This window comes from Acomys minous (genome assembly GCF_964271855.1).
Source record: "Acomys minous genome assembly, chromosome: 7".
NCBI lineage: Eukaryota > Metazoa > Chordata > Mammalia > Rodentia > Muridae > Acomys > Acomys minous.
In genome coordinates this window covers 42,457,964-42,473,186 of record NC_140488.1, presented here as the reverse complement: position 1 = coordinate 42,473,186, position 15,223 = coordinate 42,457,964, and the positions used below count along the sequence as shown (strand labels likewise).

The window sequence follows — 15,223 nt, the reverse complement described above, 5'->3', positions numbered from 1 at the left end:
CTACCATAACCCTACTGATTAAAGGTATTTTGCAAACTGTCATGTAGTAGATCCCTATCAATAACTCTAAATGTTACTATCATTTTGGCTCAGTGAGATGCTACTAAGTAGGTACGTAGCCTCTCAATTCCCTTGCTTACATAGCTGGGAGAATAAGGGATATTCTAAGGACTGTTATAAATTACAATGAAAATCCTTTGGCAGGTATCTCATGAAAGGATTCCACATCTAGAAACTGTAAGCTTCTGGAGCTGATATGGGCACATCACAAGAGACTGTACCTTGGTCACTCAAATGGTTCAGAGTTAAGAACATCAAGAAGGAAAATAAGAATAAGCATTGAGTGAAAGCACATTAGGCATTGAATACTATTGGGTGTTTTCATATGTGTTTTAACCTTCACAGCATGATTGGTTTACCTATATACAACTGTTGCATGTTTAGAAAAATGGTAAAAAAATAAGTATAATTCTATCTTTGAAGACAGTAGTTTACATGCTGACGACATAATATAGAGCAGACATAATAGGACCAACCATGACTGTTTAACTTCAAAGACACAGAAAAGGCTTCTCATTTCCAGGTATGAGGCCACTTGTACATCACTTCCTTTCCTGTCATTTCACTCACATGGTTAATAACTGGGCTCAAATACATGTGTACACTCTTTGCCACGGGACCTAGATTATTAAGGAAAAATCTCTAAGTTGCTGGTAAAAATTGCTTCTCAATTTGGGGAAAAGAGTTAAATCTAGCCCTTTGGTGCAGAGAAATAGGAAATAGTCTATTGAATATGGATGAGATGACTTCTAAAACTTGAAATATCTTTGTCAACTAGAAATGTCCATTTCTAATATTGTCCATCTGATATTCTCTGGTTTAGAAACTCATATATAGCTGATTAAGTAAGTGTTCTTCCTAGAAATACCTAAAAGAAATGCCTACCACAATTCATTTGGATTGCCATGATAAAATATCATTAAGTAGGTAATAAACAAGATAATAATAAACAAGACAAATTGATTTCTCAAAGTTACATACACTGAATTTTAAGATAAAGGCACCAGTGGGTAAGTTGTCTGGTAAGGGTCAGTTGCTCATAGATAGCAACTTCTTGCTGTATTTTAACATGGTAGAAGAGAAAATATGAATCCTTGTGCCTTCTTTCTAAAAGGGCTCGAAGTCCTACTTATGAGGCTTACATGAAAACGTTCTAAGTCACCTTCCAGGGTTCTACTCCTTAATTCCATTAACTTGAGAATTATGATTCAGCATATGAAGTTTGAGAGGAAATAAATATTTATATCATAGTGTTTGTTAAGATACCCTTTTCCAGTCAGGCATGGTGGCACATGCCTTTAATCCGAGTGCTCGGGAAGCAGAGGCAGGCAGATCAATGTGAGTTCAAGGCCGCCTAGACTACAAAGCGAGTCCAGGACAGCCAAGGCTACACAGAGAAACCCTGTCTGAAAAACAAAACAAAAAGAGACTCTTTTCCTGCATAGGAACAAAATACCAAAGAAACTTGAATCAAAACAAAATAAAACTGGACAGCAAGAAAATAGTTCCAGAGACAGAATGTTCTAAACAAAAGCCAGTTAAGTCAAAGCACGGAAGGTCCAGAGCAGTGGGAAAAAAAAAGAATAAGTCATCAAACTTCAGGACTAAAAATCTGACACCAAATGATAAGAGCAGGTGGGTAGAAAATATTCTTAAATTAGATCATAATGTAATAAAACTAAAAATTATTAACAGAATCTTGGAAAACACACAAATAGTGGGACATTAAACACATGTTCTTAAACAACAAATGGGCTACAGGAGAAATTTAAAAAGTAATAAAAATGCTTTAGTCAGAAGAAACTGGAAGCCAGGCACAGTGCCATACACACCTACAATCTCAGCACCTAGAAGGCTGAGGTTGGAGGACTGCCATGAAGCCAAGGACAGCCTAGACTTTGTAAGCGACTCTAGCTCTAGGAAAAAAAAAACAGGGAAAAATAAAATGAAAAAAAATATCAAAACCAAATTTAAAAACAACTCTATTAGTAAAATAATAAAACTGAGTAAATCAATATAATAAAAAAAGCCAAAGATCACTTATAAACAGCAAACATTTATATTTCAGCTAGAGTAGAACCATCTCAAAACTTAGTAGAATAATAAGATCAGAAACAAATAGAATGTCCTAAAAACAATAAAATAAAATAAGGAGAAACAATGAAAAAATTGAGTTTTTCTCTTTCTTCCTTTCTTTTTTTGAAGAGAAAAAAATAGACAAACCCCTCGCTCAACTAATGAAGAGAAAGACTATTGGAATAAGACCAAAAATTAAAAACATTACACAGCTGATATCATCAAAACACAGAGTGATGTCCATGGACAATTCTATGTTAACAAACAGGATAGCTTAGAAGAACCTTAATTCCTAAAGACATAAAACAAGCCCAAAACAAACTGAAGGAATAGAAAATCTGAACCCATCAATATTAAGTAAAAGGACTAAACACAGTAAAAAAACATCCCCAACTGAAAAAGTCAAAGATAGGTAGGTGTACATCAAGACGGCCAAGGAAACCACAAGGCAATATTTCTATTAAATATAAGTACAAAAGTCTTCAGAAAAATATTAGCCAAACCCTATTCAGAAATACATTAAGAGAAGCAGGACTGGAGCAATGACTGAGCCATGAAGAGCACAGGTTGCACTTGCAGAGGACCTGAGCTTGATTCCTAGCACCTACATTGGTGGCTTAGAACCAGCTATAAATTCAGTCCCAGGGGATCTGACACCCTGCTCTCTTCTGACCTCTGCAGGCACCAGGCATGCACGTGGTGCACAGACATCCACACAGGCAAAACACATATAGACATACAACTACAATAAATAACATTTTAAATATACTTTTTAGTATTTGTAAAGAAAACCACTTCGTTTTAATAGTATTTTTTAAAATGTACAAATTTAAGCAAGGAGATAAAAGGCTAGATATTCATTATAGTTCCTCTTGTTGCAAAGAAAGCCCCCAACAAAAGTCTACTAAGGGGTTCTTGAGACTCATAGTTTGCTGGTCCAGCTTTCGTGGTGGGACAAGCGTGGGGGTGATGGCGGCTCTAGCTGTGGGGTAGATAGATGTGAGAGGAAACAGAGCAATGGATGCTGGTGCTCAGCTCACTTCTTCCTTCTAATTCCACCCAGTACCCCAGCCCACAGAATGATGTCCCCACATTTATGGTGGCTCTTCCTTCTGCAGTTGACCTCTGGAAAAATGCTTACCAACAGTCCTAAGTGAGTCTAAATCCATTCCAGTTGACAGGGAAGATCAAGCACCAGAGCTATAGACTGAGAATATGAAATGCTGATAGACAAAAAGAAAATATATGGAAAGCTATTCCGTGTTCAGAAACTGGGAAAACTGTTGAGAAGATGACCATACTATTTAAAGTTATCTGCAGATTCAATGTAATCTCTGTCAATACTGTAATGTCCTTTTCCCTAGAAATAGAAAAAGAACCCTTAAATGTGTGAGTAAGAAAAACAAGGAAATAGCCAAAGCAATGCTGAGCAAGAAGAATAAAGCTGGAACCAGTGTGCTCTCTGAATTAAAAACATATTATAAAGCCACCACAAACAATAAAAGCAGCCGGGCTGCTGCCATAAATGCAAACACATTAACTAACATAACAGCAAGAAATAAATGCACTCATTTATGGTCAACTGTTTGTTTTGTTTTACAAAGAGCCTAAGAGTACACAGTGAGCGATGGACAGTATCTTTTGAAAACAGTTTAATGAAAACTGGATATCCATGTGCAAAAGAATTAAATCAGACCTTTACCATATGCCACATACAAAACCTCCCTTGACCAAGGCTCAGGGTAATCAAACAAGAAGGGGCAAAAGAGGATTTGGGAAAATGCTATGAAATGCTGTCTTCTGGACATGACATACATGGCTGTCATACTCTTGAACTCACAGCACAAAAATAAGCTGGCTAAAGTCCTAGTGTAAATGGGTTATATGAGCCCCAAGCTCCCCGTCTCACTAGGGAGCTACTGGCAGATACCTTCTGGGGGAGGGAAGATCATTTTTTTGTGAGAATGTAGCCAGCTGTGGACAGCCGTAGCTGGCAATTATGTTGCAATTATCTGATCTGTATGGCTTAGGAAGCTGATAACTGATACAATGAGACTGAATTGTATTTTAAAGCTGCAAGCATTATGCTGGGCAGAATCTTAGTAGTACTAATCTAGTCAGCTAAAATAAACTACTCTAATCTTATGTCCTCATAAGCTACATATATGCAAATCTGCTCCTCCTCCACCAACTCCCTCTGTCAACTGTCAAATCTCCTGCTCCTGGCTCCTCCCACCTCCTGTGGAAGCCCCGCCTTCCAGTTCCTATCCTTCTGCCCAGCTGATTGGCTAAGCAAATATATCTATATATATTATTTCTCTCATATATATTGTATACATGTATGGAACTCCCCAAAAGAAAGAAAAATAGAAAAATTCGAGATAAAAGACTTAAATATTATATATAAGATTTGAAATTAGAAAACTACTAGAAGAAAACATAGAGAACATGCCATATATAATAAGCTTTTGACAGAACTGTAAACGCCATGTAATCTCATCTCATATGTGAAATGAAATATGTAGATAGTTGGACTCATGCAAGAAAACTACTGGAGGCTGAAGGGCAGAGGGCATATTGGTTTCTTAGTCAAAGCATACCAAGTTACCACAGGAGAAATAAAATCTCTTCTCGCCTGTCCAGTAGGGTACCTGTCTATAGTCTGCAACAATTACCAAGAGAATAAAATTCAGTCATCTAACCTGAGTTACAAGGAGTCACTAAAGGAAAAGCTTTTTCCCCTCCAGACCTAACTCACTAAGAACTCTCAAGAAGTTCCAGTTTCTTCTCCAGTCCTGAAAGAGAGGCCACTTTGCTGCTGTAGGAGAAAGGACACCTGGATATCAGGACTCCGGGCACAATAGTGACAAAAACTGGCATAGTTTATTCTAATTTCTACCTGGAGCAGTTGACTCTTTGTTGGGTAACCAGGGGGGATCCTTACTTTCCTGGCTTTCATTGTTCTGGGAGAGAAATGAGCATGTATACTGCTGCTCTGAATTCTTTGTCTCCATCACTACATACTCTTCAACCTCTATGCAGCATCTTGTACATGGTAGAATGTAGACATTACACCCATGGAGGATTACTGTGTTACACAGAGGCAAGCCACTGCAGGGATTTCAGACATAGGTTGCCTATATTAAGAGAGACTCCAAACAAGCCTATGAGGTTTTCCTTTGTAGAGAGAACTGGTTAGAGTATGCAAGACACAATCCCATAACACAAGCAAGATGAGAACCCAGATTGCAGTTGATCAAGTCAATTTAATATAAGAGAGGCGGCGTGGCACCTAAGAACAGGCCCTGCTCTTGCTCAGGACCTGAGTTTAGTTGTCAGGACCCACACCAGGTGATTCACAACCACCTATATACAACTCCAGCTCCAGGAGATCCGATATATCCTTGTAACCTCCATTGGCACTGCACTCGTATACATAAAGACACAGAGACACGCATGTACAACTAAAAGTAAAAATTAATCTACAAGGAGAAAGAATTACGAAGCATCTTCTCTATTATGTGCCATGTTCTAGGAATCAAAAGTTAACAGGCCATTCACCATCCCTAGTCTTCAGGGGCTAGTAAGAATGGGAGAAAAATTAAACAGAAGTTTCTGCTTCTTTTTTTTCCTAGGGCTTCCAGATGTGGTATGAAAGGAATATATGGTAAGAATGTAGCTATGTTCCTGAGGGGGACCTCCTCCCCCTGTATATGCTCATAGGGTATCAAGTCTCTTCTTGGTAGCCTGCTGTCCTTCCTCTGAGTGCCACCAGGTCTCCCCCTCCAGGGGACATGGTCAGATATGGGGCACCAGAGTACGTGTGAAAATCAGACCCCACTCTCCACTCAACTGTCATAGGGGAGGGGAATAAGGGGGAAATGGGAGGGAGGGAGGGAGGAATGGGAGGATACAAGGGATGGGATAACCATTGAGATGTAACAAGAATAAGTTAATAAAAAATTTTAAAAAATAAATTGTATAGAGAAGCAAAAAAAAAATGTAGCTATGAATGAGAAATGTGAAGAAGGCCAATTACCCAATTTTCAAGTTCAAGTAACTAAGAAAAGATGATGGTTATCGAGGAAGTATATTATATCATATATATGTCTTGGAGCCATCAGAAACCATAAATCAATAGAGAAAAAGGAAAAGAAAGGCCAGAGTAGTTAATTTTTTTTAGAAGACAGAGGACTTGACAGATGGGCAGTTTTCATTCAACCAAGAGTCCATTTACTAACACACTAGCATACATACCCTCACATGGATTAGCTTAGTGGAGAAAGAGAGAAATAATGGTATGTGAAGCATCTAGCCAGGCACACATCACAAACTGTGTTCTCTTTCAGTAGCATTAAACTGGAGATCTGTACAACTGATGTCTTATTATTTGCACTCTTTTGTTCTTCTCAAATCTAACTTCACCACTAATTCTTATTTAGACCAGAGCACTCTCTGGGCTGTACACTTCCAGTGATCTCTTTAACAAAACCTGGTTTTATTATATATGACCTTCCCTTACTCTGTTTCATCCATATAAGTCTTACAGCATTCTCCTGTAGGTCAGAAAACAAAATAAACATGCATTCCAATAATCTGGAACACACTTGATTTGAGCATTCTCAAATATCCTCGGTACCTTGTTCTCTGAATAAAACTAGTCACACAGCCCAGCCTGTAGCCCTCAGTGACTGGAATATCTAACTGTCATCCTCACAATCAAAGTCTAATCACTATGACTTGAACTATAATTCAAGCCTATTCCTGAATCCTTCCTCAACATACAGTTCATTAACTGAAAAATGACCACTATGTACACTGCCATTCCCATTGTCTAACATACTTATTCAACTCACCGTGTGACATTTCCGCTCCTTAAGTTCCCAACTTCTAAAACCACCTACTCCACTAAAAGCAATGGAGCAAAATGGAAAAGACATACAAATGAGGGGACAGGTCAAGAAAGGGAATCAAGATCATAGTACTATGTAGCACAAAGGTCCCTCACAAAAACAAGAATAATGCAAAGTGACAGTCATTTCTCTATATATTTAAAGTTGGATAGTCATCATTGTCTTTATATACATATGGGTATAGGAATCATATCGACATACAAATGTGATGTCAATTTGTAAAATAAACTGACACATACCTCACAGCCACAGAAATAGTCCATCATTCTGCTCCATAGAAAAGATTGCATGTTTACATATGCTCTGCTATAAGACTACATGGGTTTATTTGATGGATATGCCAAGTATTCAGACCAAGATCACTATAAGGTATGTGTGCACACATAGTCACAGCATCAATGTGCCCATCCTTGTCACTACTATAAAAACTTGTGAAACAAAAAAGGTATCTTCTATTATTTACATTCCTACTAGTATACAATAAGCTGTCAAAAACATACATAGCATTGGAATGATAGCTGACAGTGCTAATTCAAATTCAGGAGAAAATTAATGTTTAATCATAAAAATTCTCAAAATCAACATCCTGCATGTTAAAGCATTCTTATAATTATACTAGAAGTAATACTGTAATTTACTTAGTGTAGCCAAGAATTTATAGAATTATGATTCAGAGTTGTACATAATCTGATTTTAGCACTAATGTTGAAAAATAAGCCTACTGGAATCAACCCAACGTGCTGTATTTTCTGAAATACAGGTAAAAGCCTGTTATAATTAACAGCAGGTTAACAGAGCTTCTATGAAACAATGCTCAGTCTCACATTGAACCCATAATCCTTTGTTGCTTTGGTTCCAAGAAAACTGTTTACAGCAAATAATCAAGAAAAAAAATGTTTTCTCCAATTCTCTTTAGGTACTAACCATCTTTTATAATGAAAAATATTCATGTGCTGCTAGTAAAGCATTTCTTACTTGATAATTCACTATAAACATTATAAATGGAGAATAATCTCTTTCACAGTCTCTTTCAACACAACTTCTACTACTATCTCCTTAATTATTACATATACCTCCCCATTATGAATGTCAAACAGTTCATTCCCTCATCTTAGGATTACTTTTCAGAATCATGCCATTTTTACAGCTATCGTTACCTATTTTCACTTGTCCCTTGTGTAAGATATCCTGATCTGACTCAACAGTCAATCTACTAATTTTATTTATTAATACAAAGTTTACTCAGAAGATAATGTATTTAACCAAACAGTATAGTTTCCATTCTTCCTTCTCTGCTTATAGCAGTCATATGTGTGTGTGTGTGTATGTGTGTGTGTGTGTGTGTGTATATCACATGTGATTCAAGTGATATGTTTTTAATGAAATATTTAATATAAATTCATAAAGCATTTCTAGTGCTTAAGAGTTACAATACGGTCATTCTTAAAAATGCAATTTCCCTCCTAAATCAATGATAAATTAAGATCTGATAAAATCAAGGATTTCTATGATATAAAATATATGTGCTATCTCAGAACTACACTTATTTAACATAAGCACAAAAGCATATAATAGACTTTAGGTTTGTTCCAAATAGAGCTTGATATGCTTTCTTTGACCTATAAAAATATAAAATTATTTCACATACATCAAGTTCTTAAGATACCCTTGTAAAAAATTATTCCTCTTCCAATGTTATAATATTCAATGGAACAAAAACTCAACAACCTGCTTATTCACAAGAAGTGCTGTTACTCTGGTTTTTCTTCCCAAAGCTATAATCCTTCAAGCTTTTGAAACTGCAGCACTCCGTCATTAGCGGGTTGATTTCATAGCATATTCCTTTGCTCCCTTGCAAGAGTGGTGTGTGGGGGTATTTTAATTCAAGTAATTTGAGTTTTCAAATTTCAAGACACTTTCTTAAAGTGTTCAGAAGCAGATTGAAAATTCATTGCTCATGGCTTACTTAAAGAACTGTCAACAAAAATTCCTGCAGCACTTTTATTTGAAAATGTTCCATGAGGAGAGGTGACCAAAGATGAAGACATGAGGTCTCTGGTATTAAGAGAGCTCACAATCCAATGTAACGGGCAGACATATACACCATAAAAAATATACAACACTTGAAGAACAAGTTAAGAAGCCGTGTGTGCTAACTCTGAAATGGGCAACTTCAAAGGCTCAAATTGGAACAGTACTTTCATGCTGAAGAATTCCAAAGTACAGTGCACTATCAGACACAGATTCCAACAGAGATCCAGAGAATTGCATGTACAGGTGCTAAATGCAATTGCTCTGATTGCACTCTGCTTTCCAATGCATGTGTTTATAGAGCTACATACATCAAGAGAGCATATTTTTCCTAATTGACACAGTAACATATGTGGTTGTGACTATACAGATATGTCCTGTTTCGTGTCCTTCTTTATGCCAGCAATACTACAATCTGAATGCTCATCTATAAAGAACTGATTAAATAAACTATGTTATACTACATAATGTTATACTTTGAAGGCATTAAGATAAAAGACAGTAGAATAGTAAATTATATACTGAAAATTAATGTCTTGGTATTGATAATGCATTATATTGGTGTAAGATGGTTCTCAGTGGAGGAAGCTATGATGAGTACATACATAGGAGCTATCTCTCATTTTACAGTATCTTATGAGTCTATAATTATTTCAAAATAAAAATGAAAAGTAAACAGAGAACTTGGCATTTGTAAATACACTGTTGACAGAAGTATGTCCAATATTTGGAGTAGCAACACAACTCTAACTCGGTAATGGGCAGGATAGGGATTGCAGGGGGATAATGGTCCAGCCAACTCTGGAAGAGTTTGGCTGTTACTCATATTGCGTGATTCAATAACTATTCTCCTTGATATTTATACAAATGACTTCAATTTTTTTGTCCCATAAAAACCCCGTACACTGATATTTAAAAGTGGCTTTATGCCTAATTGCCCAAACCTGGACAACTGGAATAAATACACCATGCTATATACTGATAATAAAGTAATATTCAGCACTTAATAAGAAATGAGCTATCAAGAGGCACTTGGTGACATTGAAACAAGCACCTCAGCCACTGTGGGTGCTACGTGTGGGCAGAGCAGTCAGTCACAGGGAGCCTAGTCAGCCTGTGCCTGATGGCTGGATATTGTTTTAGGTTATGTGAAAAATGCTTCCTCGTCTCTAAGATTTACCAGAAACACTGACTTGAAGGGGATCAATGGATCTTGCACCAAGCCACAAGAAAGTCCCAAAGCTACAATCCAGTCTTATAGACACAGAGTGCAGTTGCACAAACCCATGAACTTTGAGAAGGTACTGCTGTGGTCAGGCTTCTTCAAGAAGGAAGAAGAGATCCTGGAGACGATCTCTTTTGAGATGCTTGATGCCACCAAGAACAAGCTCCAAGTGAAGGCCAGCTATTTAATGAGTGCCCTGACCATGGCAGGAGACATCTATACGGTTATTGAGGGCAAGAAGGCTGCGAAAAGACATGAGTCTTTATCAACCTTGAACCTAGAAAGGAAAGCCCATCTGAAAGAGGAGGCAGCTCTACAGGCCAAAACAGAGTAGAAATGTTCCTGCTGGATCTGGAGAGCCTGGAGTAAGGTTGCAACAACGAAGCCTGCATTAGAAAGGATGTGATACGAGACTCACTTCGTTTTGCACAGACTTATTCTACTTCCCTATCTCTGCTGTAGAGGAATGAATAAATTTTCTTAAAGAAAGAAATGAGTTATCAAGCCACAGAAAGACATGGATGAAACTTAAACACAAATTACTAAGTGAAAGAAACCAATCTGAAAAGGCTATCTACTACATGATTGCAATGACAAGGTATTCTGGAAAAGGCCAAAGTATGGCAACACCAAAAAAGATCAATGGTTTCAGTGGTGGAAGGAATCAATAAAGCACAGAGGAGTTCTAAGACAGTAAAACTATTCTACATGAGCCTATGACAGGAGACATTTATGTATGTTTGAGTCTGTAAAATGTATACCACAAAAGTGAGTCCCGCAGTGCTTGAAATTTGAGATGATGGCTTACCAATGTAGGGTCATCAATTTTAAAAAATGTACTCTTGAGAAAGTCATATCCCACTCTCCACTCAACTGTGGAGAATGTTCTGATCATTGGCTAGATCTGGGTCCCTTTCTCATGTACTCTGGTGCCTTACATTTGACCATGTCCCCTGGAGGGGGAGACCTGGTGGCACTCAGAGGAAGGACAGCAGGTTACCAAGAAGAGACTTGATACCCTATGAGCATATACAGGGGGAGGTAATCCCCCTCAGGAACAGTCATAGGGGAGAGGAATAAGGGGAAAATGGGAGGGAGGGAAGAATGGGAGGATACAAGGGATGGGATAACCATTGAGATGTAACAAGAATAAAAAATAAATAAAATGCATTTTATTTTCCTTCAGAAAAAATGTACTCTTGGTGTGTGTGTGTGTGTGTGTGTGTGTGTGTGTGTGTGTGTGTGTGTGTGTGTGTGTGTGTATGGTGTCTCTCTCTGCCCCCAAAATAAAAATTTTATAAAAGTGACTCCCAGCTGGGCATGGTGGCACATGCCTTTAATCCTAGCACTCAGGAGGCAGAGGCAGGCGAATCACTGTGAGTTCTAGACCAGCCTGGTCTACAAAATGAGTCTAGCACAGTCAAGGCTACCCAGAAAAGCCTTGTCTCAAAAAAACTGAAAAAAAAAAAAAAGGGACACCCAAAATCAATTCTGAAATGCTGAGGAGAATGTGTAGAAAATTATGTATATATTATTCTGTTTTTTTTATAAAACAACAAAGTATATGCACTATAAATACCAGTCTACACATAGAAACTCTCTGCAAAGGCACAACCAATTGGATACAATGACGGTTACATTACCTCTGCAGAGACAAATTAGGTAGCTGAGAGATGGGGTAGGGTTATGCTGCATTTTCTTCATACATTTTTGAACATACTATGTTTATATCATGAGCATATACTATTTCCTCAAAAAAGAAGTCTTCTTCATGGGCACATTTTTCCTGTTATAAACTTTTAAGGTATCTCCTCCATCTCGCATATTGCCTTTCATCCAGCTGAGAAGTTCTGGAGATCATAGGATGGGATTTAGGGATAGGTTTGTTTTCTGCTGACGCAGTATTCTGAGCTACTCAAGTGCAATGTACCACTGTACGAGCTGCTGCTGTCACAGTGACTGACACAGTAACAGACACAGACCATCACCAATTAATTCAACCTATTAGCCTGACCCTTCCATTTGACTTACTCTTAAACCCCCAGAAAAATTCCTTACCAACAGTGCTGCTCCCTGGGATGACACTGAGAAGAAACGTAGCCTCTCCCAAGCTAAGTCCTTCTCTAGTCACCTGTCTAACCTTTAGCATCAATACAGAAAAGGATGTAAGCTTATATAGTGAAGGCAGAATTTCCTGTGGAAATGAGTTACTTATACATCTTTGTTATAATAATATTCTTTCTATATGTCTGTGAAGCATGATCATGTGCCACCTTTGCTAAAATTCTCTAAGCCTTATTTGGACCTCTATAAGGCACTTAGGAGTTTTCTGAGCTTCTCCACTTAGTTCTTGCTCTAGAGAATAACTTTCTTAAGGATAGGGATGCCTTTGCATCTGTCATAGCATTCCTCACAGCAACTATTATGTAGGTCACTCATCTTGGAAGATAGTTTATTTAATTAACATTTCAAAATTTAAAAATTAAGTAACTATAAAAATAGAATTGAAAGCCAAACTCATTTGCTTAAAATAGAACAGTGGTATTATTGTGAAGGCAATGAAAAGGATTTTATAAGTGTTATAGAAAGAAATTATGCACTCATAACTAACAAGGCTTTATCCCTTGAGGATGTTGTTTTGACTTTGTGGGTGGGAGACCAGCATTTCATGCATTAAGGAAAACTGTTTCCTTTCTCCTGCCATTCACCATGCAGAGCTTGCTTCTCAGCTGAAACATTACTACAAAATCACTAAACTACTCTCTTGAAACTTGGTAAACAAATGCTAAATAAGGAGGCTAGGATCCCTGGAGGCAGATGGAAGATGGTAGTCCCTTCTGAGAGCACAAGTTCAATGGCTTCCTAGTAGCAAAGCATCTTGCTTTGTCTGTTCACATCCTGGATTCTGAAGGCCATAGAAACACGCATTGCTTGTGTGGTACTGCTCACAACCAACTCAAAATAACACTGAAAATTATTCCGTTTTTACTCGTTTTGTCTGTCACATTTCCCCTGTTAAGTAAACTTAACTACAAACAAACCAAGGGAGAGGATACTTTCTTCCCATAGGAACAAATCAACAATATTGTTATATAAACTATAATATTACTTATGACACAGAACTTCATCAGTATATTCTGCAATTAATCAAGTTATGTAAGTTTGTGTAAGTTCCAAACAAGCAAAGATTAAATTCTCTTCAGTAGAGCTTTATCAACATCAAATTATAAGAACTCATAATTCACTTTAATGTTCTGAGAGCTGATTGTTGTGAATTTTTAAGTATCTTATTAAAGTTTATTCAGAAAGAAACTAAAATATTCTACATAGGCAAAATATTTGTACCTAGTTAGAATAAATGAAAGAAAGTGTCAAATAAAGCTTAATTTTGGAAATACCATTTATTTTTACTCTCAGAATCTAGATTCTGAGTATATGACAAAGCCTTGAGATTCTAGTGCTAAATATCAATTCTTAAGTCATTTTCTTAAGGATTACCTGGGAATGATATCTTAAATCCATCTACTTTATATTAATAAAAAAAACAGCAATATAAAAAAAAACCTCTACCTCTACATCTGTTCATTACCACCTCCCTTTTTTGTGCTATTCTACCATTCAGTTACATTCCCTCTTCTAAGATAGGGTCTCTCTGTAACTCAGGATGGCTTGGAACTCACTACATAACCCAGACTGTTCTGGAAAATGATTCTATTGCCTGAGCCTCCCAAATGGTGGGATCACAGCTGTATACCACCATGCCTGACTTCAAACAGCGTATTTGTAAGTGATAAACCCACCAACAGTTTTACGCAGCTGCTGTCTTTTAAATCAGAGAAAGCAGTTGTAATCAAACTACTTGTATCTTTTCTTTTTACCTTTATAGTTAATTTTGCAACTGTCCTTTATTTGTGTGCAGTTAAGTTTATATATATATATATCTACAGATATTTTGCTTATATGGAATCACATTCTAATAAACCCATCATGAATTAAAAACCACCCTAAGTCTAAAATACATTTAATAAAACCAGCCCGTCCAAACAACACAGCTTAGCAACAGAGAACACTGGAGTCTCCCTTGTTTACCTTCAAGATCACATGGCTCACAGGGAGCTGGGACTTTAACTGCTTGGTACCCTGAGACACCGTAATACCTCATATCCTTAGCCTGGTAAAAGTTACAGATTCACAATTCAAACTACAGCCTCTAGTGAGTATCTACCACTTTGATATAAGCATAATGCCACATTAAAAAAACATTCAATGTTTCTGTTGATCCTTAAAAATCACCTAAATTAACTTACTTTCAAATTTCTTGATTTTTTTTTTCTGACATGGTGCCTCTTACCTTTAGTCCTAGCACTCTAAAGGCAAAAAGACGGTGGATCTCTGTGGGTTCAAGGCAGAATGCTCTATACAGTAAGCTCTAGGCCAGCCAGAGTTATTTAACAAGACTCAGTCTCAAAAAACAAAAATAAATTTTATTAATTCTTCTTCCTGTTATGTAATTTTAGTGAATTTCCATTTCATTTATTGAAATTTTAAGTACAGATATTTTTCTTTATAATTTATCTTTTTCTACTGTATTTGTCAAGACATCATTCCTAAAATTCTTTGGACATAGTTTCTTTTAAATGAGTTTATTTATAATATCTAAATTAAAGTAGGTAATAAATACCATATCTGGGCTTCCTCAGGCACAATTTCTACTGGCTGTTTATTTACTTATGCAGTGCCCTGTTTAGAAAAATTAGACATTTAAATAATATGATATAGAATGTTTGAAAATCAAATTCCCTCCCTCTTTTGTTTTTCACTGTTGTTTGAGAGTTTTCTGGACTAATTCTGTAAAGCCTGTATTTTCTGTCATGTCTGGCCACTAAAGTCTCTCTACCTTAAGAGTCAGTTAGGGATA

The 15,223-nt window shown here is 37.0% G+C and overlaps 1 protein-coding gene and 1 pseudogene across 2 annotated transcripts in view; one reads left to right on the top strand and one right to left on the bottom strand.

The window, feature by feature from the left end:
* Positions 1–15,223, bottom strand: part of AMMECR1 (AMMECR nuclear protein 1) — a 113,079-nt gene that overhangs the window by 78,617 nt on the left and 19,239 nt on the right.
* Positions 7,368–10,769, top strand: LOC311601976 (protein FAM162A-like; annotated as a pseudogene). The gene is made up of 2 exons: positions 7,368–7,418; positions 10,132–10,769. The product of its transcript is annotated as a protein FAM162A-like (transcript).